Source organism: Mustelus asterias, chromosome 17 (assembly GCF_964213995.1).
Source record: "Mustelus asterias chromosome 17, sMusAst1.hap1.1, whole genome shotgun sequence".
Classification (NCBI taxonomy): Eukaryota; Metazoa; Chordata; class Chondrichthyes; order Carcharhiniformes; family Triakidae; genus Mustelus; species Mustelus asterias.
This window is the reverse complement of record NC_135817.1, coordinates 56,947,352-56,973,258: the sequence shown is the minus strand read 5'-3', so window position 1 is coordinate 56,973,258 and position 25,907 is coordinate 56,947,352. Positions and strand designations below refer to the sequence as shown.

Below are 25,907 nucleotides of genomic sequence, written 5' to 3'. Positions count from 1 at the left end.
CACACATTATCAAATACAGATAAGGCATACTATGTACGCACAGAATGGATCACATACACAGGCATGCCACATGTGTGTGACAAAACATGCCACAATCATTGACAAATGTACCAGGTATACGGTGGCACAGGTGGGCAGCACAGTGGCACTGCTGCCTCACAGCGCCAGGGACCAGGGTTCGATTCCTGGCTTGGGTCACTGTCTGTGTGGAGTCTGCACGTTCTCCCAGTGTCTATATGGGTTTTCTCCGGGTCCCGGTTTCCTCCAACAGTCCGAAAGGTATGCTGATTAGGTGCCTTGGCAATGCTAAATTCTCAGTGTACCCGAACAGGCGCAGAAGTGTGGCCACTAGGGGATTTTCACAGTAACTTCATTGCAGTGTTAATGTAAGCCTACTTGTGACTAATAAAAAAATTAAAAGTTGCACCATCACTGGGGAGAGAATCAGAACCCCATTTTTTAAACATGAGTTGAATCGCCTTATTCCCGCTATTTAGATACCAGTATTGTTCCTAACGTAACTCATTCACATAAGTAATGTATAAGTAATGCACAAATTCACATAAGTAATGTATAGATTCATTTACACATAAATATAAAACTACGAATATATACAAAACCATCTACAGGAATATACACCCATATGCATCTATGTTAGTCTTCTATTTCATAAGACTGGTAAACTCAGTTAATCATCAGCCGATGTGGTTCGGAAGCCCCACTTAGGCATATCAGTCTCTGCCCTTTTTAAATGATGTGCTAATATACACACATATAGAAGTATATATGTATGCAGAACCATGCATGCACAAGCACATACAGAACATATACACTAACTTCTGAACATGAGAATAGTTCATGTCTACTCCAGCGATCATCATCCAGGGTACCCCTGAGTGCAGTGCTGAGGAAGTGCCGCACTGTCAGAGGTAGGCTCCATCTGCCCTGTCAGCTGAGCGAAAAAAAAGTCCCATGTCAATAGTCCAAGAAGAGCAGATGCGCTTTCCCAGTGCCCTGGCCAACATTCACCCCCCCCCCCCCCTTACATCATCAGTAAGAATAGGCCATCTTTCCATCTCCCACTGTGGGAACTTGCTGTGTGAAAATTGGCTGCCGTATTTTATACGTTGCAAGAGTGTCCATACTTCCGAAAGGGCTTCTGGCTTTCCCGAGGTCCTGGAAAACATAAATGTAAGTTAAAATACATAAGCATGCAGTTTACTATATTGACAGCCGGATTTACGACCGAAAATATGGACGTTGAATACTAAGGACCAGTCGGGAGGATAATACACGCGGTGGAGGAACAGGGATCATAAAAAAAACTCCATTGGACACAAATTCCTGCCTTGCTGTCACAGGTATAACTCGAAGAATCGTTATCATATTGGAATTCCTTGCAATACCCCTATCTATCTATCTATCTATCTATCTATCTGTCTGTCTGTCTATTTATCAATCTATCCATCTATCTCTTTTGTGTATCTATCCATCTATCTCTCTTCGTGTATCTAGCTATCTATCTCTCTTTGTCTATCTATGTATCTACCTACCTATCTTTATCTATCTATCTATCTATGTCTGTCTGTCTATATCAATCTAGTAAGAAGTTTAACAACACCAGGTTAAAGTCCAACAGGTTTATTTGGTAGCAAAAGCCACACAAGCTTTCGGAGCTGCAAGCCCCTTCTTCAGGTGAGTGGGAATTCTGTTCACAAACAGAGCATATAAAGACACTATGTCTTTATATGCTCTGTTTGTGAACAGAATTCCCACTCACCTGAAGAAGGGGCTTGCAGCTCCGAAAGCTTGTGTGGCTTTTGCTACCAAATAAACCTGTTGGACTTTAACCTGGTGTTGTTAAACTTCTTACTGTGTTTACCCCAGTCCAACGCCGGCATCTCCACATCATGTATATCAATCTATCCATGTATCTCTTTTTGTGTATCTATCTATCCATCTATCTCTCTTCGTGTATCTATCTATCTCTCTTTGGCTGTCTATCTATCTACCTACCTATCTCTCTTTCTTTATCTATCTATCTATCTATCTATCTATCTATCTATCTATCTATCTGTCTGTCTGTCTGTCTGTCTCTAAACTAGGCTTAACACTAACTTGCGAAAGATCTTCATATCTTCATTGCGCGTTTCTGAGCGTCATATCAAATTTAAACATGAAACTCCGAACGATTCCCAGTCCAATTTAGAGTTGGCTGCAACTTAGATATCAGGCCTTAATCATTTTTCCACATCTGGTAGCCAATAGTGTTACAGTTATTGACTCCATAATTACTGGTGTAGTCTGATTGTATTTAAGGTAGTGCAAATGCAGCGTCAGGGGATACTGGTCGAAATGAAAGAGAGAGGGGAGGGGGAAAAATTGGGAAAAAGAAATTGGGCACCGTGAGATAAGGATTTAATAAAAGGAAACACAGCAAAGAAACACGCAAGGAATAATCTGGGGTTGCACGCAGTTGCTAGTTGGTTCATTCCCGCTACTGTGTTTCATTTCTCCAGTGTTTGACCCGTGATCTTTTTTAGCTGAAAAACAGGAAACAGAGTCCTAGAGGTTCTTTTTACGTGGGGATGGGGTGCAGGGGTGAGGGGGGAGCGGGGGGTGGTGTTAGCAAAAGCAACCACACACACCACTCTTACACCAACACTGTGTCTGACCCAGTCTTGGGGGTCGATAGGGTTTTTAAAAAAAAATAATTTTTGGCAGCCTTCAGGAATGTCTGGGAGCTCAGGGAATGGGGCATGCGCGTGGTCTAACATTCTGAAAAAAAAGGAGAAAGTTATAGACTAAACCGCAGAAATGTAAACACGTCTGCAAAGAGAAAGAGAGAAAAAGCCATTCAACACACAAGGTACCACAATCAGACTTCTGTTTGTAGGAACCCCAGTGCGGCCAGTAAAACAGAAATGTTGTAGGTTGATTGTACCATTAACAAATATTGCCAACATCTGTTTATAGATTTCATTCAAAAAGCCTCTGTTCAGATCTACATGCAACTTTTAATGAATTTCCACAGCCAATCTGACTTTTTCCTGACCATTAAAGTCATCGCTTTTTCACTGCAACCCCATCTCCCCTCAGTCATTCCTAATTTCCCATTTTGACTCCATTCCTCTAAAGCTTGCTTCCGACACTCATTCATTTGTGGTTTTCTGTTCCGTCACTTTGTTAACACATCATCTTTCCTTCTGTAAATCTTTTCCTACTCATCTCACTCCGGCTCTCTCATTTCATTTTGTTTGTGTAGGTGCCTTTCACATTTTGTTCCCTCTCTCTCTTTCCCTCTTTTTTTTCCCTGCCTAGCACTCTCTCTCTGTCTCCTCTGCTGTCGACTCTATCCCTTTTCCTGTCCAAACACACTCTCGCTTTCTCTTCCCTCTTTTCCTGTCTAACTCTCCTTGTCTTCCCCTCCCTCTCTCTCTCTCCTCCCTCCCTCCCGGTTTTTTTTGTCTGGCTGTGCGCTGCCCAGTGTATGGGAAGTCTGGGCACTCTCACTGATCCGTGATTGGAGATTTCAGGGAAACAAGGAATTCCATTCACCGAGTCTCCCATTCACAGCAGAACCAGCACCTTGACCACCCGACGGCCTGACTGCTCTAACTCTGTAAGTACACCACACAGCCAGCGACACAGCCGCCTAGCTTCATGTTAAATTGCATCTATAGGAAATAAACGGGTATTAACTACACGATCTGCAACTGTTAACCATTTTACAACTTGCCGAGAAACGTTATTTTCAACGTCCCACCTCCCCCCCCCCCCCCCCCAAGTCATTTTATGATTTACAGCGAATCGGATGCAGCTCAAATGGTTGTGCAGATGTTTGATGTTTACCTCTGTTTGTCCATATAAGTGAAAGTGTCAGCACTGTAGTGACGTGATATCCTGATTGGAGTCTTAAGGAGCTTTTGTTTGTTTGAGAAACAGAAACAACAGCAAAATAAAAGGTGTTCCCTGTTGATAGTGGAAGCGGAATAACGGACTAGCGAACGGTTCCAACTCAGGGAATGACTTTCACACTAGGACGGATCCAGAAGCGCTCCAGGAGTCAGGAGCTGGATCAAGCCCATTTCTCCTCTCCCGACCAGAATTTTTTTCTTTTGCCCAGCAAGTGTTGAAACCTCAATGTTAAATATTTACTTCAGAGCCTTCAAACTACATCGTTTGCACATTTAACCCTCCCCTCCCCAACACCTTTCCTTGTTACAACAACTTTTCATTCAAAGTGTGCCTGATGCCATTTTATTTCAGATGCCTCTTTTCCTCGCTTTTAACCACTCACTCACCTTTACATTTTCTCCCCCACTTACCTCTACCCAGCCCACCCCCTTCTCCCCTCTCCCTGTTTAATTCCCATTTTAAGCACCCTCCCCGAACTTTGTTTTGACACTCTCATTCACTGTCTGATAAATACAGAACAAAACCCAGTCTCTTGGCACTAATCCGACACGTGTTTAAAAAGTAATTTCTGGGTTAGTTTGGGGATCAGATTTCCTGGCGATTTCAAAAAGCTAAAAGCCAGGAAGAATCCGTTTGCTCTAGTTATCCTGTCCAGATGCTGTTCCTGCTTTCTTGATAATAGGGAACAACCGTGTCTCAAATCTTTTGATGAGTTTGTCATCATGCGGCATTATATTTCTGTTTAATAAAATACTTATTTCATATTCAAAAAAATGATAAATATCGAGAGTTGCGGGAAATAATTGATTGAGTTGGATTAAATGAAAGTCAGTTTGGGGTTTTTATTGAAGTAGCATTTCTGATATAATGTATTCAGTTTATAGATCTGGAATCTTGCGGCTTCGAATTGTCTTAACAGCACCGTTACTTGCACCAAGGTAGCACCAGCAATTGGACAATGTCAAACTTCCTTCTCTTTATTAATTCCACATCCCCCACCTCCATGAAAGAAAACGCAAGTTAAAAAAATAGTCTGATTTTGGATTAAAACATACTTTGTTTCAAACAAGGAAAGCGAGGAGGGAAAAGGGGTGAAAGAGTCCGAAAAAGAAGTTTGGAGGTGTCTGGGGGAGGATTTTAACATGCTGGTGTTGTGTGTGTTCGGCTAGGATGTGTGGGATCACCATACTGGGAGTCTGAGTCTGTGAGAAGGCTGGACCCCTGTCCAGGACCGGCTGTTTTAGTTCCCCCTTTCAGCTGGGAGACGACAAATTAAACCATACCGTAAATCTTCTATTATAGGTAGTAAAAACTAATTTTAGATTTCCTGTCCATTGCAGCCGCTCGCCTGATTGCTACCAGTTGTAAGAATGTCCCGACGGCTTAAAAGGGCAATGCTTCATGGGCTTTTAACAATTCAGATTTTGTTCTGGAGTCCCCTGCCGCTGCATTTGTAAAATAAAATTCCCCCTCTCACCTGTGTGTGTGTATATATACTTTTTTCCAAATTCAAAATGCATCCCTTTATGGATCCAAGTTTTATCATAGAAATCATAGAAACCCTACAGTGCAGAAGGAGGCCATTCGGCCCATCGAGTCCGCACCGACCACAATCCCACCCAGGCCCTACCCCCACATATTTACCCGCTAATCCCTCTAACCTACGCATCTCAGGGGCAATTTTAACCTGGCCATCGTTAGTTATAAAGAACAGTACAGGAACAGGCCCTTCGGCCCACCAAGTCTGTGCCGAGATGGGCTATATTACCAAAGAGAAAATGCTGTAAAATCTTAGCAGGTCTGGCAGCATCTGTAAGGAGAGAAAAGAGCTGAGGCTTTGAGTTATTTTCTCTCCTTACAGATGCTGCCAGATCTGCTGAGATTTTACAGCATTTTCTCTTTTGTGTCATATTACCTGTGCAGTGGTTTATTTATCCAGTTGCAGATGGTGACTCTAGCATGAGACTGTCCTGGCTGTATTGAAAAAGAAAAGGGACTAAGGGAGTATCTCACAATTTTTCATTATTTATTTATTAGTGTCACATGTAGGCTTACATTAACACTGCAATGAAGTTACTGTGAAAATCCCCTAGTCACCACACTCCGGCGCCTGTTTGGGTACACTGAGGGAGAATTTAGCATGACCAATGCAACTAACCAGCACATCTTTTGGACTGTGGGAGGAAACTGGAACATCCAGAGGAAACCCACACAGACACGGGGAGAACGTGCAGACTCCACACAGACAGTGACCCAAGCGGGAATCAAACCCAGGTCCCTGGTACTGTGAGGCAGCAGTGCTAGCCACTGTGCCATCATGCTGCCCCTAACGGAACACCAGAGATGGAAATAGATTTGGAATGAAAGTGACTGCTTTTTTGATGCTTGTCTCTTTCTGGAGGGGTTGGATGAATATCTAGTCAAAATTGATTTAAAGGTGTTAGAAATAGATTATTGCTGTTAAGCTTTCAAAAGCAACTGGACTGGGCTAGGTAATCTAGATCAGTCAATTGGATTGTTATCTTGTAGTTTTTATCCAATTACTTTAGAGGAGATTTGGTTCTTTCATCCGCAATAATTTCCTCAGGAAATTAAACAAATAAAAATGTCATATCCTACTGAGGGAGAAACCGTGAGTAGTCTTTTCTTCCACTATCTGTAGCACCAACTTGCATTTATAATGCACCTTTACTGTAGTAAAACATTCCAAGTTGCAGGAGCAAACAATGACACTGATTCAAAAGAGGAGGCATTATGCCAATTGACCCAAAGCATGGTCACGGGGACAGGCTTTAAGCAGTGTCAAACTGAGGAGGGAGCAGAGGAATGTTTCAGGGAGAGAATAACAGAGTAAAGCATTTCGAGCACTTGAATGCATTAGCACTAAATATGGGGAGAAAAAAAACAGTGATGCTCAAGAAGCCAGAATTGGAGGAACACAGGGATCTTGGAGGTTTGTAGGGGCTGGAGCAGATTACTGAGCTAGGGAAGGGATGAGGGCATGGAGGGAATTAAGTACAAGGATGAGAATTTTAAATTTGAGATGTTGGTGATCTGGGAGCCAGTGTAGTTCAGGGAGCACAAAGGCAATAGTAGTATTAATTAATGCTGCCTGGAAACTGGAAGTATTTAATAATTCTTAGAATGATGTCAGAATAATGCAAGCTGAAACTTTAGTAGATACTGGGCTTCCCCATATTGTATTCCATTGCCCCCCCTTCAATGTCAGTGCTCCAATACATCCAGATGTGATCCATTGAAGACAATTACTCATATGGCAAAGTAGTACAAATATTCAAAAGTCAGTGACTCACAGGAGCCCTGGCGACCAGGCCATATAGCATCATCAGATTTGGCTCCCTGATAGAAATATCTCATGCATCATCATCATTTGGAAGAGGACATCCATGCAACATATCATTTTAATGATTTCATTGTTTAATTCAGCACTTCTTTCTCCCCTCTGCCTCTGTTCTTCCTCTGTCAAAAGTGACCGTTTTGTTGGAAGATGGCCCTATAAGCTTGGCCTCTCTCTAGCATCTACCTCAGACACAGAAAATAGATGATGCCAAAAATTGTGTGATTTCAAGAGGAAATTAGATATAGCTCTTGGGGCTAGAGGGATCAAGGGATATGGGAGAAGGCAGGATCAGGATATTGAATTTGATGATCAGCCATAATCAAAACGAATAGCAGAGCAGGCTTGAAAGTCTGAATGGCTTACTCCTGTTTCTATTTTCCATGTTTCTATCTGCTTAGGTGTTCATTTTCCATGTGTGAACTGGGGGACAGTGTATATTGGCCTGCCGTCCATCATCCAAAGTCCAGCCCTTCTCACTTCCCACTCGGAGACTCTGAACAGGGATTTGGAATGGGAACTTTGAGCAGTTTTCCTTCCCACTCCAGCATAGTAGCTTTGTATGTTAGGAATGGCTGACAATGTGATATTGTTTATCTAACATCTTGGCAATACATGCTTCCTCCTATTGTCACAAATCTGTCAGAGAGGACCCTTTTGTTAGTTGTAATATACTTCTGACATTTTGTACAAACTGGTAAGCAGCAAGCCCAGTTTTGTTTCTTTTTCACGAAGCAAATTACTGAGGATGCTGTAAATCTGAAATGAAAACAGAAAATGCTGGAAATACTCAGCAGGTCTGACAGCATCTTTGGAGAGTGAAACAGAGTTTAGGTCATGCCTTTCCATCAGAACTTTTGAAAGTATTTCCTGCATTTTTGGACAATACTATACCTGAAACACATTTAGTCTTTATATTAAATCTGCAACATTCAATGTAAAGACCCAAACAACTTAAATATTTGGAAAGACACAGCGCTCAGGATGTTTCTGTTACCATGAGTTTTAATACTTTATCCTATGGCAGTGTTTTTAAAAAATGTCAGCCTATATTTCTGGCAAGAGAGAGACAAACAGTTCATGTTATATTATTTCGCTAAGAAACAATGTTGCTCTGTTGAAAAAATAGTCTATTATTGCCTTTTCCTCATTTGCCATCCTGTGATATATGGCACCTATGCTTGATGGAGCAGGAGGATGAGCTATTTACTCCATGGCCTCTGCCTTGGTGCTGAGAGACATTCAAAGTGGTCCAATGTCTGTGGTGGTTAGGATGGAAACTCACTGTGTGAGAAAAGCCAGGTGATAGTCATAGGGCAGGATTTTACAGCTTCGCTCGAGTGAGACCAGAAATTCCCGCCCGAGGTCAACGGAGATTTCCATTGTTGAACCCTCGCCCATTCCGATTCCGTGGCGGGCAAGGTGGTAGAGTTCTGGCCATTGAGTCATAGAGATATACAGCATGGAAACAGGCTCTACAGCCCACTTGTTCATGCCGACCAGGTTTCCTAAACTGAACTAGTCCCATTTGCCTGCGTTTGGCCCATATCCCTCTAAATCTTTCCTATCCATGTAACTGTCCAATTCTTTTTTAAATGTTGTAATTGTACCCTCTTCTACCACCTCCTCTGTGAAAAAGTTGCCCCTTGAGTCCCTTTTAAATCTTTCCCCTCTCACCTTAAACCTATGCTCTCTAGTTTTGGACTCCCCTACCCCGGGGAAAGGATCGTGGAAATCTATATCCCATTACTCCATAACACGGTGAATTGCAGCACGCCAATGTAACACACAATATAACAGAGATTAATAAGACATTTGTGTGAGATTTTCAATTAAAAGAAGTAAGGCAATTGTTTATTTATAAACAATCCTCACACTCAGTATTGAGCTATACTGTGACTTCCCATGCCATCAAATAGCCTACATTTTCACCAATCCAAGCCATCCTTTAAACAGTCAAGTTAGGCTGAGGGTTGTCAGCAACCCTGAATTCTAACTTGGCATGAGCACATCAAAAGAGGAAGAAAAGGGAGAAATTGGCATTTTTTAATGTAATCCTTACAGCCGTTGAAACAACAGAAGATTCAATACTAAAGTCTTTTTATTATAAATGTCATAAAAATTTAAACGTAACTACAAATATCAGGAAGTGAAATAGGATATTAAACAATCTACATTACAGCACTGTAAAATAATATTATGTAAAGTAAATAAGACCATAAGACCATAAGACATAGGAGCAGAAGTAAGGCCATTCGGCCCATCGAGTCCACTCCACCATTCAATCATGGTTGATTTCAACTCCATTTACCCGCTCTCTCCCCATAGCCCTTAATTCCTCGAGAAATCAAGAATTTATCAATTTCTGTCTTGAAGACGCTCAACGTCTCGGCCTCCACAGCCCTCTGTGGCAATGAATTCCACAGACCCACCACTCTCTGGCTGAAGAAATTTCTCCTCATCTCTGTTCTAAAGTGACTCCCTTTTATTCTAAGGCTGTGCCCCCGCGTCCTAGTCTCCCCTGTTAATGGAAACAACTTCCCTACGTCCATCCTATCTAAGCCGTTCATTATCTTGTAAGTTTCTATCAGATCTCCCCTCAACCTCCTAAACTCCAATGAATATAATCCCACGATCCTCAGACGTTCATCGTATGTCAGGCCTACCATTCCTGGGATCATCCGTGTGAATCTCCGCTGGACCCGCTCCAGTGCCAGTATGTCCTTCCTGAGGTGTGGGGCCCAAAATTGCTCACAGTACTCCAAATGGCGCCTAACCAGTGCTTTATAAAGCCTCAGAAGTACATCCCTGCTTTTGTATTCCAAGCCTCTTGAGATAAATGACAACATTACATTTGCTTTCTTAATTACGGACTCAACCTGCAAGTTTACCTTCAGAGAATCCTGGACTAGGACTCCCAAGTCCCTTTGCACTTTAGCATTATGAATTTTGTCACCGTTTAGAAAATAGTCCATGCCTCTATTCTTTTTTCCAAAGTGTACAACCTCGCACTTGCCCACGTTGAATTTCATCAGCCACTTCTTGGACCACTCTCCTAAACTGTCTAAATCTTTCTGCAGCCTCCCCACCTCCTCAATACTACCTGCCCCTCCACCTATCTTTGTAATATTAACAGTACAGTTCTATTCTTTCTCTAGTCTAATACAGTCCATTTCTGATAACACAAAGTGGTTTATTTTTGCACCCTTCCCAAATCCACTTCCCGATCCCCCCACCCTCCACCCCCACCCCCTGCCACTCTGAATTGGACAATATTTATCCATCAACCAATATTACTAAACCAAATTCGCTGATCATAAGCACGTTGCTTTTTGTGAGATCATAGAATCCTTACAGTGCACAGTAAGAAGTCTCACAACACCAGGTTAAAATCTAACAGGTTTATTTAAAATCATGAGCTTTGGGATTGCTGCTCCTTCATCAGGTGAGTCTACAGTGCAGAAGAGGCCATTTGGCCCATCAAGTCTGCACCAATTCTCTGACAGATTATCTTACCCAGGACCTCTCCCCCATCCTATCCCCGAAACCCCACACATTTCCCATGGCTAATCCACCTAATTTACACATCTTGGGACAGCAAGCGGCAACTTAGCATGGCCAATCCACCTAACCTGCACATCTTTGGAGTGTGGGAGGAAACCGAAGCACCCGGAGGAAACCCACACAGACACGGGGAGAATGTGCAAACTCCACACAGACAGCTTGCATATTGGCTGCTGCGTTTCTGACATTAAAACAGTGGCTATACTTCGGAAATAGATCATTGATGGCAAAATACTTACTTGACACATTCCAGAACCATGCAGAACTCAGTGACTTGCAACTCAATGTTGCATGTGACTTACAACAGTATGTTGCATCAAGTCCCAATCTTCCCCATTAAAGTGCAACTTAAATAAATGTGTTATGATATTTACATATCGAATGCCAGAATAATTTATTTAAATTCCTGGTCACAGATAATATCATAATTGTGTTTCAACTTTGTTTGAACAGTTTCTAACTTGAGCAAACCATTTAATTCACTGATTAATTAATCTCTAAACAAAACATATTCATTACAATATATTCTATTGAACATTTCTTTGTATACGTGTATTCCTTACAGTTGAATGCTAATAGAATACATTATTTTGAATGAAATTACTGAGAGGCAATAGAACAAAGAACAAAGAACAATACAATGTGGGGATAAAACTGATATTCTGAAAGTCACAGATAGGAGGGTAAAAAAGGAAGTCTCTAGCTGTACTGTATTACATTACTAGTACTTTGATTGTAGATAATAGGACACAGTAGATATAACTCAGTAGAACATTTTCAACTAAAGTAAACACTGAGTTACATGAACAGACCTCCCAATTTGTTTTGCAGCAAAATCCATCTTCTCTAGTTCAGCACCTTAAACCTATAAACCTCCTCCTTCCCCGTATATGATGGACAATGAAATGCCATAACCTGCCAAGCATAATGTGGAGGTTACATAGAATCGCCACACTGCAGAAGGAGGCTATCAGACTTCGCCCCCCCCCTCCCCACCCAAACCCCCCCCCCCACATCCCCCAGCTCCCCCTTCACCCCTGTAACCCTGCACATTTTTACCAGGGCCAATCCACCTAACCTACACATCTTTGGACACCAAGGGGCAATTTAGCATGGCCAATGGCCCTTTTTCCTCGTGGATGTTTCAGTAAAGTCATTTTGATTTGATTTGATTTGATTTATTATTGTATTAGTATACAATGAAAAGTATTGTTTCTTGCCCACTATACAGACAAAACATACCGTACATAGAGAAGGAAAGGAGAGGGTGCAGAATGTAGTGTTACAGTTATAGTTGGGGTGTAGAGAAAGATCAACTTAATGAATTAAAGCATTGTTAGAGAGTTTAAAAGAGTTAGAATAAAGTTTTAAAAGCAAAGAATGAGAGTAAAAGATAGAAGTGGAAAGTATGCTGGGCACAGCTTGCAAGAAGTTGCCTGACTCCAGTCGTGTTGGTGAGTGTTTCTAAACTTTTTTTTCAGTGGCATGTTGGCAGTTTTTAGCTCTGCTGCCTCACAACGCTCGAGTCATGTATTTGGTTTCTGTCTGTGTAGAGTTTGCACATTCTCAAAATGTTGTCTGGTTTCAAGAAGAAATTATATGTAGTTCTTGGGACTAAAGGAATCAAAGGATATGGGGGAGGGGTGATCTGGATATTGAATTTGTTGATCAGCCATGCTCATAAAGAATGGTGGAGCATGGTCAAATGGTCGAGTGGCCTACTCCTGTTTCTAGTTTTTATGTTTCTATGTTTCGAATCCACCTAACCTGCACAAATGTGACATGGTGGCACAGTGATTAGCACTGCTGTCTCACAGCGCCAGAGATCCGGGTTCAGTTCCGGCCTTGGGTGACTGTCTGTGTGGAGTTTGCACGTTCTCCCCGTGTCTGCGTGGGTTTCCTCCGGGTGCTCCGGTTTCCTCCCACAGTCCAAAATCGTGCGGTTTAGATGATTGACCATGCTAAATTGCCCCTTAGTGTCAGGGGGATTAGCAGAGTAAATACGTGGGGTTATGAGGGTAGGGCCTGCATGGGATAGTTGTCAGTGCAGGCTTGATGGGCCCAATAGCCTCCTTCTGTACTGTGAGGATTCTTTGCATTCTAAGTATAATATTGATTCGCAAAAAAACAATTGTTGCAGATTCAATCTTATCAGGAGCACCAAACACCAACAAGAAGTCCTCTCACCAAATAGGGAGCAACAAGCAGAAGACAGTACATATCTATATATCTTATATATGCAAGGAATCTATGATTTGGCTACACCACCAATCGATTGAAATCAGTGGGTAACTGTGTCACAATAATAATAATTGCTATACTTCGTTTCTCCATAGGATGGCACTGTTATTGTTTTTTAAAGTTTCCCTGAATTTGCTGGGAAGACGAGTGAATTCATGGCAATCATTGCTACGAATGCAAAACCCACCCCTACTCCTCCATCAATTTGTGGCAAGGAAGATAATGTGAGTTGCAAATTGCCACAAGTTACTGAATGGTTTGTTATTCTGGAAAACTGAAAGTTTGCAGTCGGCCTCGCCGTGGGTTTTGAGAAATTACTGGATCTGCCCATAAATATGAATTAAATTCGCCAACGAAAGTTAGAGCTGCTATTACACAGCGTAAGGAGGCTGTCAATGATCCTGAAATCCTATTCAACATCAGTAGGCTCGGAAAGGGAACAATTGATGTTTCCTGGAAGGTTTCTAAAATGTTTCAGTTTTTGATTTTTGCTGCCCCCCTTTTCTAATCTCTCGACATTAAATCTTCCCTAATCTACTTTTGCTTCCCTCTCCTTGTTTCTCTTTTCATATCTGATTTGACTCCAGTTTACTCCATCTTTGTTTCGGTCATTCCTGCCCCATTGGCTGAAGGAATGGATTGTATTGTTGTTCGCGAGGTTGCAGATACTCATTATCAATTTGTCATTCCATGGGGCACCTTTTTAAAAATTGATCAAATCCAGGGCCATGGGAGATTTGTAAGTGTACGTTTAAACATCTGGGGCATATCCACCTTAGCTGACATCAAACATACCAAGCGTCATAATTCAGAGTGCCCTACTTTGTTACAAAAGCAAAAGAAAATAACGAAAATACAGTTATTGACTAGGAGCTTGAAACTTACCAGTAGATTTACCCATTCTATAATGGCCTTGGTGGCTTACAACCAGGTGTAATAATTTGATTCTTTTCCCCATTTTCTCGAGACACATCAAGATAGCAACTGCATTGGAGCCCTAAGCCTACCAAAGAGCGACACAAGGGCAGATCAGAATGGAACATTGCAGTGGGTGTATTCAAAGGAATGACACACTGTGAAGATTCAGATGATAGACCAATGCTATAATGCCATTTGAATCCCTAAAATATGTTAACATCTGTATCCATATGCTTTCTGTTGCATTTTTTCTAAAACTCTGACCTCCAGCTGGTGTATCTGGTTCAAAAGGCAATTTCAGTCGCTCAAGCAAATGGCTAGGATGATATGAATGTTGGCAACATTCGTACATAAACCTGATCCTTACACTCACAAGGGTGCCAATCAACAGCGACCAGGAAAGGAAATCCTGGCAAATTTCCTCTTGCTAATCCAAGGATGCAGAAGTTCCACTGGAGAAGACCATAAGACCATAAGATATAGGAGCCGAATTAGGCCATTCAGCCCATTGAGTCTGCTCCACCATTTGATCATTGCTGATAAGTTTCTCAACCCCACTCTCCCGCCTTTTCTTTGTAACCTTTGATCCCATCACCAATCAAGAAGTACCAATGCTATATTAGCTGCAGACAGCTAACTGCACAGACTAGGGGTTGATTCTAGGCCTCTCTTATCTCCATGGCTTAATATTACATTAAACATTTATCTTCTAAACCATTAGGGAGCCATGCTTTTTCTCACAAAACGTAGTTATCTCAAATAACTACTCTATATAACCATCTTTTTGCAAAATTCAATTTCCAATATACAGGTTTTCTTAGAAATTAACAATGTGCAGTTTAGTTTCCATGGCAGAAATGGAAACACTGCGCCTTACAGCTCCCACATCAGCAATGTCCATGGAAATGTATTTCTGACAGCTACAGCTCTTTAACAGGAAATAAATCACTGTGTTATAAATAAATATGAACTGCCATTGAATATGCGGTATTGCAGCAAGCTCAGTTCTTGTTACATTACTGCCTGTGACAAGTGTGGAATGATCAAGACATTGTCCTGGTTAAAACCTACAAATGTTCCAACATCTATCAGCACTTTCACAGAATGAACCATTGTTACTGTTTCATAGCTAACTGACAGCTCACGTCTAACATTCATGCTCCTGATCGCAGACTACTTAATTGAGAAAATAAAACAAGATGTACTGACATCCTTACTTAAATGGAGACAGACTGCAGAAAGCTGCAGCACAGAGTGATTTGGGGACCCTCGTGCATAAATCATAAAAAAGCCAGCATGCAGGTTCAGCAGGTAATAGGGGAGGCAAATGGAATGTTGGCCTTTATTTCAAAAGGAAATGGAGTATAAAAATAGGGAAATCTTGCTAACACTGTACAAGATTAGTTAGACCACACCTGGAATACTGTGAACAGTTTTGGTCCCCTTGTCTTAGGAAAGACTTACAGGCATTGGAGGCGGTCCAGAGAAGATTCACTAGGTTGATCACAGGTATGGAGGGATTTTCTTATGAGGAGAGGCTGAGTAGGTTGGGCCTGTACTCATTGGAATTCAGAAGAACAAGAGGCAACCTAATTGAGACATATAGGATTCTCAGGGGGATTGACAGGGTAAATGCCGAGAGGTTGATTCCCCTTGTGGGAGAGTCTAAGATTAGAGGGCATAATTTCAGATTTAGAGAATCACTCATTTAAAACAGAGATGAGGAGGAACTTCTTCTCTCAGAATGTAGTGAATTGGTGGAATTCTTTACTGCAGAGGGCTGGGTCATTAAGTATGATCAAGGCTGAGATAGACAGATTTTTAATCAGGAAGGGAACCAAGAGTTATGGGGATAAAGTGAAGTTGAGGATTATCACATCAGATCAGTCATGATCTCATTGAATGGTGAAGAAGACTTGATGGACCGAATGGCCTATTTCTGCTCTAAGTCTTATGGTCTTACGATGATTACACGCACATTTCTCCTCCACCCCAGTCACAGGATTTAGATTATTTTGTTGCATTTTCCTGAGAATCTGTGCAAAGACTTTTAGTGCAGAAAGTGTGATGAACGGCAGACTTATGTTAGCAAATGAAAACAATGAGAAAACTCTCATTACAGTATTGAGATATTCCTTCATGTGACCCACCTTTCACCCGGCCCCATCTCTTGTTCTAAATGGAACTGATGGGCCACACATTCTTTCATTTACAATCTAACTTGCAATGAACTGCTGCCAGGTCCAGTGTTCCAAATTGTTTTCTCTCTCCTTCTCATGCCCTCTGATTAAAGAAAGCAAATGGTTTCTATTAGAAAACAGAGCTCCTGCAGGTATCCACCATGGGGTGGCACGGTGGCACAGTGGTTAGCACTGCTGCCTCACAGCACCAGGGACCTGGGTTCGATTCCCGGCTTGGGTCACTGTCTGTGTGGAGTCTGCACGTTCTCCCCATATCTGTGTGGGTTTCCTCCAGGTGCTCCGGTTTCCTCCCACAATCTGAAAGATGTGCTGGTTAGGTGCATTGACCATGCTGAATTCTCCCTCAGTGTACCCGAACTGGCGCTGGAGTGTGGCAACTAGGGAATATTCACAGTAACTTCATTACAGTGTTAATGTAAGCATACTTGTGACAATAATAAATAAACTTTTTAAAATACTATCAAAGCTGGACATCTGAAATAATGATGTGGAGGTGCCGGCGTTGGACTGGGGTGAACACAATAAAAAGTCTCACAACACCAGGTTAAAATCCAACAGGTTTATTTGGTAGCATTATGGTATTTGCTACCAAATAAACCTGTTGGACTTTAACCTGGTGTTGTGAGACTTCAATCTGAAATAAAACAGAAAATGCTGGGGAAATCATAGCAAGGGAAAGCATCATATGTGGAAAATAGAGTGGATATGTTTCACTCTCCATAGCTGCTGCTTGACTTGTTGGGTACGACAAGCATTATCTGTTGTCTTTTTTTTCTCCACAACACTTGTATTAAAGTCAAGTAAAAGCAAAATACTGCGGATGCTGGAAATCTGATATCAAAACAATAGAGTTGGATAAACTCAGCAGGTCTGGCAGCATCTGCAGAGAGAAACAGAATTCGTGTTTTGAGTCCATATGACCTTTCGCCAGCCAGCATTAAAGTTAAAGCACACTGTCACAGTATGTTCTTTTTTACCATTTAGTTTTAATTACAGTTCTTTTGTGTGAACTTAATAGTTTTCTGTTCTTCCTCCAATTTTCTCCCAACTATTCTGCCTGTCCTAGAATTATTGATTCGGTGAACACTTTTCCATGAGTGAAGGTCACCACTTGCTATCTTGGCCACATGTACATTTGAAAAAGTGATCATTCTTCACGCGTGTAGCTTAGACCCGGAGAATTCGAGTCTGCTTGGCCATACTGGGTTCAGACCAGGGGCGGAATCCTGTCCTCTCGTTCAATGTCCATTGGCGCACCTAGCCAGTGTGATAATCCAAATGGTGCGCCAGCGCACCTAGCCAGCACCATGGCATCAAACTGGTAAAGTGAATGCTCTGGGGACATGGGCTCAAATCCAATTAAAATTTAAATTCAATTGATAAATTAGTGATGGTGGTCAAAGCTGATCAGTTCTACATGTGAGTCCAGACACACAGCAATGTGGTTGATTCTTAACTGCACTCTGACTTGTTCAGTTCAAGGAAAATTACGGTAAAGGAACTCACCAAGCTTCCTTAGGCAGCATCCTTCAAACCCAAGCCCACTACCTCCTTGAAGGACAAGAGCAGCAGATACCTGGTTGCACTCCAAGTCATTCACCATCCCGATTTGGAAATATATCATTATTTTAAAATCCTGGAAATGATTCTCTAACAGCACTGTGGATGTACCTACAGCTCAGGGATTGCAGCCATTCAAGAGTACACCTCTTACAAAAACATTCCCAAGGGCAACTAGGGATGGGCAATAAACTATAGCCTAGCCAGTGACGCATAAATCCATTTTTAAAATGCAACTAGCTTTGGCTTTCTCAGCAACTCTCAGACCAAAGAACAAAGAAAATTGCTAAAACACAAACAAGTTGCTGAATTCACATCAGGGGCGAAAACGGATCAATTCTCTGCCATAGAGACATTCAGATTGATCACACTGTCCTGTACACTGTGATCAGCGTGTGGATTATTACACTGTCCTGTACACTGTGATCAGAGTGTGGATTATTACACTGTCCTGTACACTGTGATCAGTGTGTGGATTATCACACTGTCCTGTACACTGTGATCAGAGTGTGGATTATCACACTGTCCTGTACACTGTGATCAGTGTGTGGATTATCACACTGTCCTGTACACGGTGATCAGAGTGTGGATTATCACACTGTCCTGTACACTGTGATCAGCGTGTGGATTATTACACTGTCCTGTACACTGTGATCAGAGTGTGGATTATCACACTGTCCTGTACACTGTGATCAGCGTGTGGATTATTACACTGTCCTGTACACTGTGATCAGCGTGTGGATTATCACACTGTCCTGTACACTGTGATCAGCGTGTGGATTATCACACTGTCCTGTACACTGTGATCAGAGTGTGGATTATTACACTGTCCTGTACACTGTGATCAGCGTGTGGATTATCACACTGTCCTGTACACTGTGATCAGAGTGTGAGGATTATTACACTGTCCTGTACACTGTGATCAGCGTGTGGATTATCACACTGTCCTGTACACTGTGATCAGCGTGTGGATTATCACACTGTCCTGTACACTGTGATCAGCGTGTGGATTATCACACTGTCCTGTACACTGTGATCAGCGTGTGGATTATTACACTGTCCTGTACACTGTGATCAGAGTGTGGATTATTACACTGTCCTGTACACTGTGATCAGAGTGTGGATTATTACACTGTCCTGTACACTGTGATCAGCGTGTGGATTATCACACTGTCCTGTACACTGTGATCAGCGTGTGGATTATCACACTGTCCTGTACACTGTGATCAGCGTGTGGATTATTACACTGTCCTGTACACTGTGATCAGCGTGTGGATTATTACACTGTCCTGTACACTGTGATCAGCTTGTGGATTATTACACTGTCCTGTACACTGTGATCAGCGTGTGGATTATCACACTGTCCTGTACACTGTGATCAGCGTGTGGATTATTACACTGTCCTGTACACTGTGATCAGAGTGTGGATTATCACACTGTCCTGTACACTGTGATCAGCGTATGGATTATTACACTGTCCTGTACACTGTGATCAGCGTGTGGATTATTACACTGTCCTGTACACTGTGATCAGCGTGTGGATTATTACACTGTCCTGTACACTGTGATCAGAGTGTGGATTATTACACTGTCCTGTACACTGTGATCAGCGTATGGATTATCACACTGTCCTGTACACTGTGATCAGAGTGTGGATTATTACACTGTCCTGTACACTGTGATCAGAGTGTGGATTATCACACTGTCCTGTACACTGTGATCAGCGTGTGGATTATTACACTGTCCTGTACACTGTGATCAGAGTGTGGATTATTACACTGTCCTGTACACTGTGATCAGCGTATGGATTATCACACTGTCCTGTACACTGTGATCAGAGTGTGGATTATTACACTGTCCTGTACACTGTGATCAGAGTGTGGATTATCACACTGTCCTGTACACTGTGATCAGCGTGTGGATTATTACACTGTCCTGTACACTGTGATCAGAGTGTGGATTATTACACTGTCCTGTACACTGTGATCAGAGTGTGGATTATTACACTGTCCTGTACACTGTGATCAGAGTGTGGATTATCACACTGTCCTGTACACTGTGATCAGCGTATGGATTATCACACTGTCCTGTACACTGTGATCAGAGTGTGGATTATTACACTGTCCTGTACACTGTGATCAGAGTGTGGATTATCACACTGTCCTGTACACTGTGATCAGCGTATGGATTATCACACTGTCCTGTACACTGTGATCAGAGTGTGGATTATTACACTGTCCTGTACACTGTGATCAGAGTGTGGATTATCACACTGTCCTGTACACTGTGATCAGAGTGTGGATTATTACACTGTTCTGTACACTGTGATCAGCGTGTGGATTATCACACTGTCCTGTACACTGTGATCAGAGTGTGTATTATTACACTGTCCTGTACACTGTGATCAGAGTGTGAGGATTATTACACTGTCCTGTACACTGTGATCACGTATGGATTATTACACTGTCCTGTACACTGTGATCAGAGTGAGGATTATTGCACTGTCCTGTACACTGTGATCAGAGTGTGGATTATCACACTGTCCTGTACACTGTGATCGCGTATGGATTATTACACTGTCCTGTACACTGTGATCAGCGTGTGGATTATTACACTGTCCTGTACACTGTGATCAGAGTGTGGATTATCACACTGTCCTGTACACTGTGATCAGAGTGTGGATTATCACACTGTCCTGTACACTGTGATCAGAGTGTGGATTATTACACTGTCCTGTACACTGTGATCAGAGTGTGGATTATCACACTGTCCTGTACACTGTGATCAGCGTGTGGATTATCACACTGTCCTGTACACTGTGATCAGCGTGTGGATTATCACACTGTCCTGTACACTGTGATCAGCGTATGGATTATCACACTGTCCTGTACACTGTGATCAGAGTGTGGATTATTACACTGTCCTGTACACTGTGATCAGAGTGTGGATTATTACACTGTCCTGTACACTGTGATCAGAGTGTGGATTATCACACTGTCCTGAAACCCATTGTACAAAGAACCCCCAGCTTTTGTCGCGACACGACGGACTTCCTACAGAAACTCGGCACACATGGAGCAGTTGAACCAGGAGCGCTCCTCGTCACAATGGATGTCTCAGCACTCTACACCAGCATCCCCCATGACGATGGCATTGCTGCAACGGCCTCAGTGCTCAGCGCCAACAACTGCCAGTTTCCAGATGCAATTTTACATCTCATCCGCTTCATCCTGGACCACAATATCTTCACCTTCAACAACCAGTTCTTCATCCAGACACACGGAACAGCCATGGGGACCAAATTTGCACCTCAATATGCCAACATCTTCATGCACAGGTTCGAACAAGACTTCTTCACCGCACGGGACCTTCAACCGGTGCTATACACTAGATACATCGATGACATTTTCTTCCTTTGGACTCATGGTGAACAATCACTGAAACAACTCTATGATGACATCAACAAGTTCCATCCCACCATCAGGCTCACCATAGACTACTCTCCGGAATCGGTTGCATTCTTGGACACGCGCATCTCCATTAAGGACGGTCACCTCAGCACCTCACTGTACCGCAAGCCCACGGATAACCTCACGATGCTCCACTTCTCCAGCTTCCACCCTAAACACGTTAAAGAAGCCATCCCCTACGGACAAGCCCTCCGTATACACAGGATCTGCTCGGATGAGGAGGATCGCAACAGACACCTCCAGACGCTGAAAGATGCCCTCATAAGAACAGGATATGGCGCTAGACTCATTGATCAACAGTTCCAACGCGCCACAGCGAAAAACCGCACCGACCTCCTCAGAAGACAAACACGGGACACAGTGGACAGAGTACCCTTCGTTGTCCAGTACTTCCCCGGAGCGGAGAAGCTACGGCATCTCCTCCGGAGCCTTCAACATGTCATTGATGAAGACGAACATCTCGCCAAGGCCATCCCCACACCCCCACTTCTTGCCTTCAAACAACCGCACAACCTCAAACAGACCATTGTCCGCAGCAAACTACCCAGCCTTCAGGAGAACAGTGACCAAGACACCACACAACCCTGCCACAGCAACCTCTGCAAGACGTGCCGGATCATCGACACAGATGCCATCATCTCACGTGAGAACACCATCCACCAGGTACACGGTACATACTCTTGCAACTCGGCCAACGTTGTCTACCTGATACGCTGCAAGAAAGGATGTCCCGAGGCATGGTACATTGGGGAAACTATGCAGACGCTGCGACAACGGATGAATGAACACCGCTCGACAATCACCAGGCAAGACTGTTCTCTTCCTGTTGGGGAGCACTTCAGCGGTCACGGGCATTCGGCCTCTGATATTCGGGTAAGCGTTCTCCAAGGCGGCCTTCGCGACACACGACAGCGCAGAGTCGCGGAGCAGAAACTGATAGCCAGGTTCCGCACACACAAGGACGGCCTCAACCGGGATATTGGGTTTATGTCACACTATTTCACATAAATATTTCTGCTTTTTTCCTCCTGAGTCTTTATCATGCGATCCTAGAATCAGAATTTATGTCACACTATTTGTAACTCCCACAGTTGCGTGGACCTGCAGAGTTTCACTGGCTGTCTTGTCTGGAGACAATACACATCTTTTTAGCCTGTCTTGATGCTCTCTCCACTCCCATTGTTTTGTTTCTTAAAGACTGGATTAGTTGTAAGTATTCGCATTCCAACCATTATTCATGTAAATTGAGTCTGTGTCTTATAAGTTCTGTTTGTGAACAGAATTCCCACTCACCTGAAGAAGGGGCTCAGAGCCTCGAAAGCTTGTGTGGCTTTTGCTACCAAATAAACCTGTTGGACTTTAACCTGGTGTTGTTAAACTTCTTACTGTGTTTACCCCAGTCCAACGCCGGCATCTCCACATCCTGTACACTGTGATCAGCGTGTGGATTATCACACTGTCCTGTACACTGTGATCAGAGCTGTGAGGATTCTGACATCGGAACAAAATTGAGGTTCAATTTATGAATGGACATGTCTGCCTCGGTCTGTTTAAGTTCCTCCAACACAGCTGAACAAATTCTGAAGAAAATTGATGCTGAGCTTTTTTTATAATGATAGTTTTAAAACTATTATTACATTCATTTCGAATGAATTCCTTAGTAAACAGCTGTGTACAGCTCATTATAAAACCGGCGATTATTTTAGGGTTTACAGCTTCTTCGTTTGCGAAAGCAATCTCTGGCATTATAAAAGCCTTCCGATACACGCACATCTTTCCCCTTTATTGCCTAATTTCCCAACAAGTGGCTGTTATTTTCCATAACATAGTCCCAGGATTTTATAGCGCTCAGTGTGGTTAATGTGTATTTTGAAAATTCCATTACTGTTAGTGTGTCGATTGCCTGCAGCTTCGCAACTGAGGCTAATGCTACAATCTCCACTGCCTCGCAGTGTCCCACAAACAGTGCCACAGTATACCTGCCGTCCCAGCACACTACCTGAGTAGACTGGAGAGCTGCTGGGAGCAGTTTCAGACTGCTACCTGTCCTGTAGCGGTGTAAACCAGCAGCAGCCCCTTCACAGTGACCGGGGGTCGGGGGAAACAGCAGGCTTCTATATATGATCAGACACCAAGGATGGCACGGTGGCACTGTGGTTAGCATTGCTGACCCACAGCGCCATGGTTCGATTCCCGGCTTGGGTCACTATCTGTGTGGAGTCTGCATGTTCTCTCTGTGTCTGCGTAAGTTTCCTCCGGGTGCCCTGGTTTCCTCCCACAGTCCGAAAGATGTGCTGGTTAGGTGCATTGGCCATGCTAAATTCTCCCTCAGTGTATCCGAACAGATGCCGGAGTGTGGTGACTATGGGTTTTCACAATAACTTCATTGCAGTGCGAATGTAAGCCTACTTATGGCAATAATAAATACAGTTTAAACATGCCACTCAGTGGCTTTTAGATGCGTGTTCAATAAAATAAACACAAAATAATTGACATTAAACTGTTTTAAAGTCCAAGCTAAGAGAAACTCCATCACCCTTTCACAGGGAAATGTCAAAAAGGGGGCAGGAAATTTTGACCTTTTAAAATATTTAAATGGTCTCCTCAGGCTGTGTTTGCATCAATCACTATTACAATTTTGAAGTGTCCTGGTATTGATTTGTTCTGCACTTTTAATGTTGCTTTCGATATTGGCAGGGTGCATCTTTCCACAGCTGGGTCAGCACAACCTTGGGCTACGGTGTTCACTGAAGATTGGCACTAAGGGCACCAATGTCAGCCAGTGACTGCTCCTCCCCAGTTAAACCCTTGTGAAAACAACACACAGCCAAAACACAGAGAGAGGGAATGAATATCAAATGGCAGATGGGATTATAGTAACCAGCCTCCTTGTGTGATTTCAAGAAGGAATTAGTTATGGCTTTTGGGGCTAAAGGGATCGAGGGATATCGTGGGATATTGAATTTGATGATCAGCCATGATCAAAATGAATGGCAGAACAGGTTTGAAGGGCTGAATGGCCTACTCCTGCTTCTAGCTTCTATGTTTCTAGAAAGTGGCTTGAACGATCTTCCACTACCTACTGAAAAGTACAGAATGCTAATGTGTTCATAGATAGATTTTTTTTTCATAGAAACCCTACAGTGTAGAAAGAGGCCATTCGGCCCATCGAGTCTACACCGACCACAATCCCACCCAGGCCATACCCCCATATCCCTACATATTTACCCGCTAATCCCTCTAACCTACCCCTCTCAAGACACTAAGGGGCAATTTTAGCACGGCCAATCAACCTAACCCGCACATCTTTGGACTGTGGGAGGAAACCGGAGCACCCAGAGTAAACCCACGCAGACACGAGGAGAATGTGCAAACTCCACACAGACAGTGACCCAAGCCGGGAATCGAACCCAGGTCCCTGGAGCTGTGAAGCAGCAGTGCTAACCACTGTGCTACCGTGCTGTGTTTGGAAATCAGAATGTGTGATATTGGTAAAAGCAAATTACTGTGGATGCTGGAAGCTTAAACAATTTGAGCTCTGACCAAGACTCAAAATGTTGGCTCTATTCCCTCTCCACAGATGCTGTCAGACCTGCTGGGATTTTCCAGCATTTTCTGTTTTTGTGTGTTATCGGTGTTTAGTTCTGTGTTTCAATGGGTGAACTGGAACGGTGCGAGGATTTTTTAAAAAAGCAGATTTATTGACGAAACAGGAATCGGATTATTGCATCAAATGAGGTGGCATGGTGGCACAGTGGTTAGCACTGCTGCCTCACACAGCCAGGGACCCAGGTTCAATTCCAGCCTCGGGTCATGCACTTGGGTTTGTACTTTCTGCCTGTGTCCACGTGGGTTTCCTCCGGGTGCTCTGATTTCCTCCCACAGTCCAAAAATATGCGGGTTAGGTTGATCGGCCATGCTAAATTGACCCTAGTGTCAGGGGGATGGATGTGGGGTTATGGGTATAGGGCCTGGGTGGGATTGTGGTCGGGACAGACTTGATGGGCTGAATGGCCTCCTTCTGTACTGTAGAGATTCTATGATTCCGTTTACCCACATTTTGATCAGAGTTAAGCAGCTCAGTGATTGTCATCTACATATATCATAATAAAGAGTAAAATCAGATTGCTGACTATGGAACTGTGGCTGGTCATTTTGACACTCAGTGCCTGGCTCTATGCTGGTGAACCCACTGGACTGATGAGAAGGGAGAGCATCTTTTTAAATATTCGAGTCCTCCCTGGTTTTCATTGACAAATGTCAGTTCATTAAAAAAAATAAGATTGAAGAAGAACTGATATTCAAATGTTTTATTGCCCCACCTACAAGATTATAAATTATTCCACGTAGCGTCATTTAGAACATCCAAATTTCTATCATTGCTGCCATTGTCAGTTATATATTGGAAGCTTCAATTGAAGTATTTCAAAATCTAACTGTGAAGAAGAAAGAGAAGTAGGATTAATTCTACTCCCGTCTAATCGTCCATCTTGAAAAAGGACATCTTTTTGGTTAGGTGCATTGCCGTGCTAAATTCTCCCTCAGTGTACCCGAACAGGCACCAGAGTGTGGCTTATAGGGGATTTTCACAGTAACTTCATTGCAGTGTTAATGTAAGCCTACTTGTGACACTAATAAGTAAACTTAAACTTTTTGATAATCAATTCTAGGTTAACA

At 42.9% G+C, this 25,907-nt stretch overlaps 1 protein-coding gene across 1 annotated transcript in view; it reads left to right on the top strand.

The window, feature by feature from the left end:
- The first annotated feature begins 3,464 nt into the window (after positions 1-3,464).
- erg (ETS transcription factor ERG) overlaps positions 3,465-25,907 on the top strand; it is a 261,573-nt gene continuing 239,130 nt past the window's right edge. The window contains 1 exon segment of the mRNA XM_078232731.1: positions 3,465-3,622. The gene's annotated coding sequence lies outside the window, so the exon portion shown is untranslated.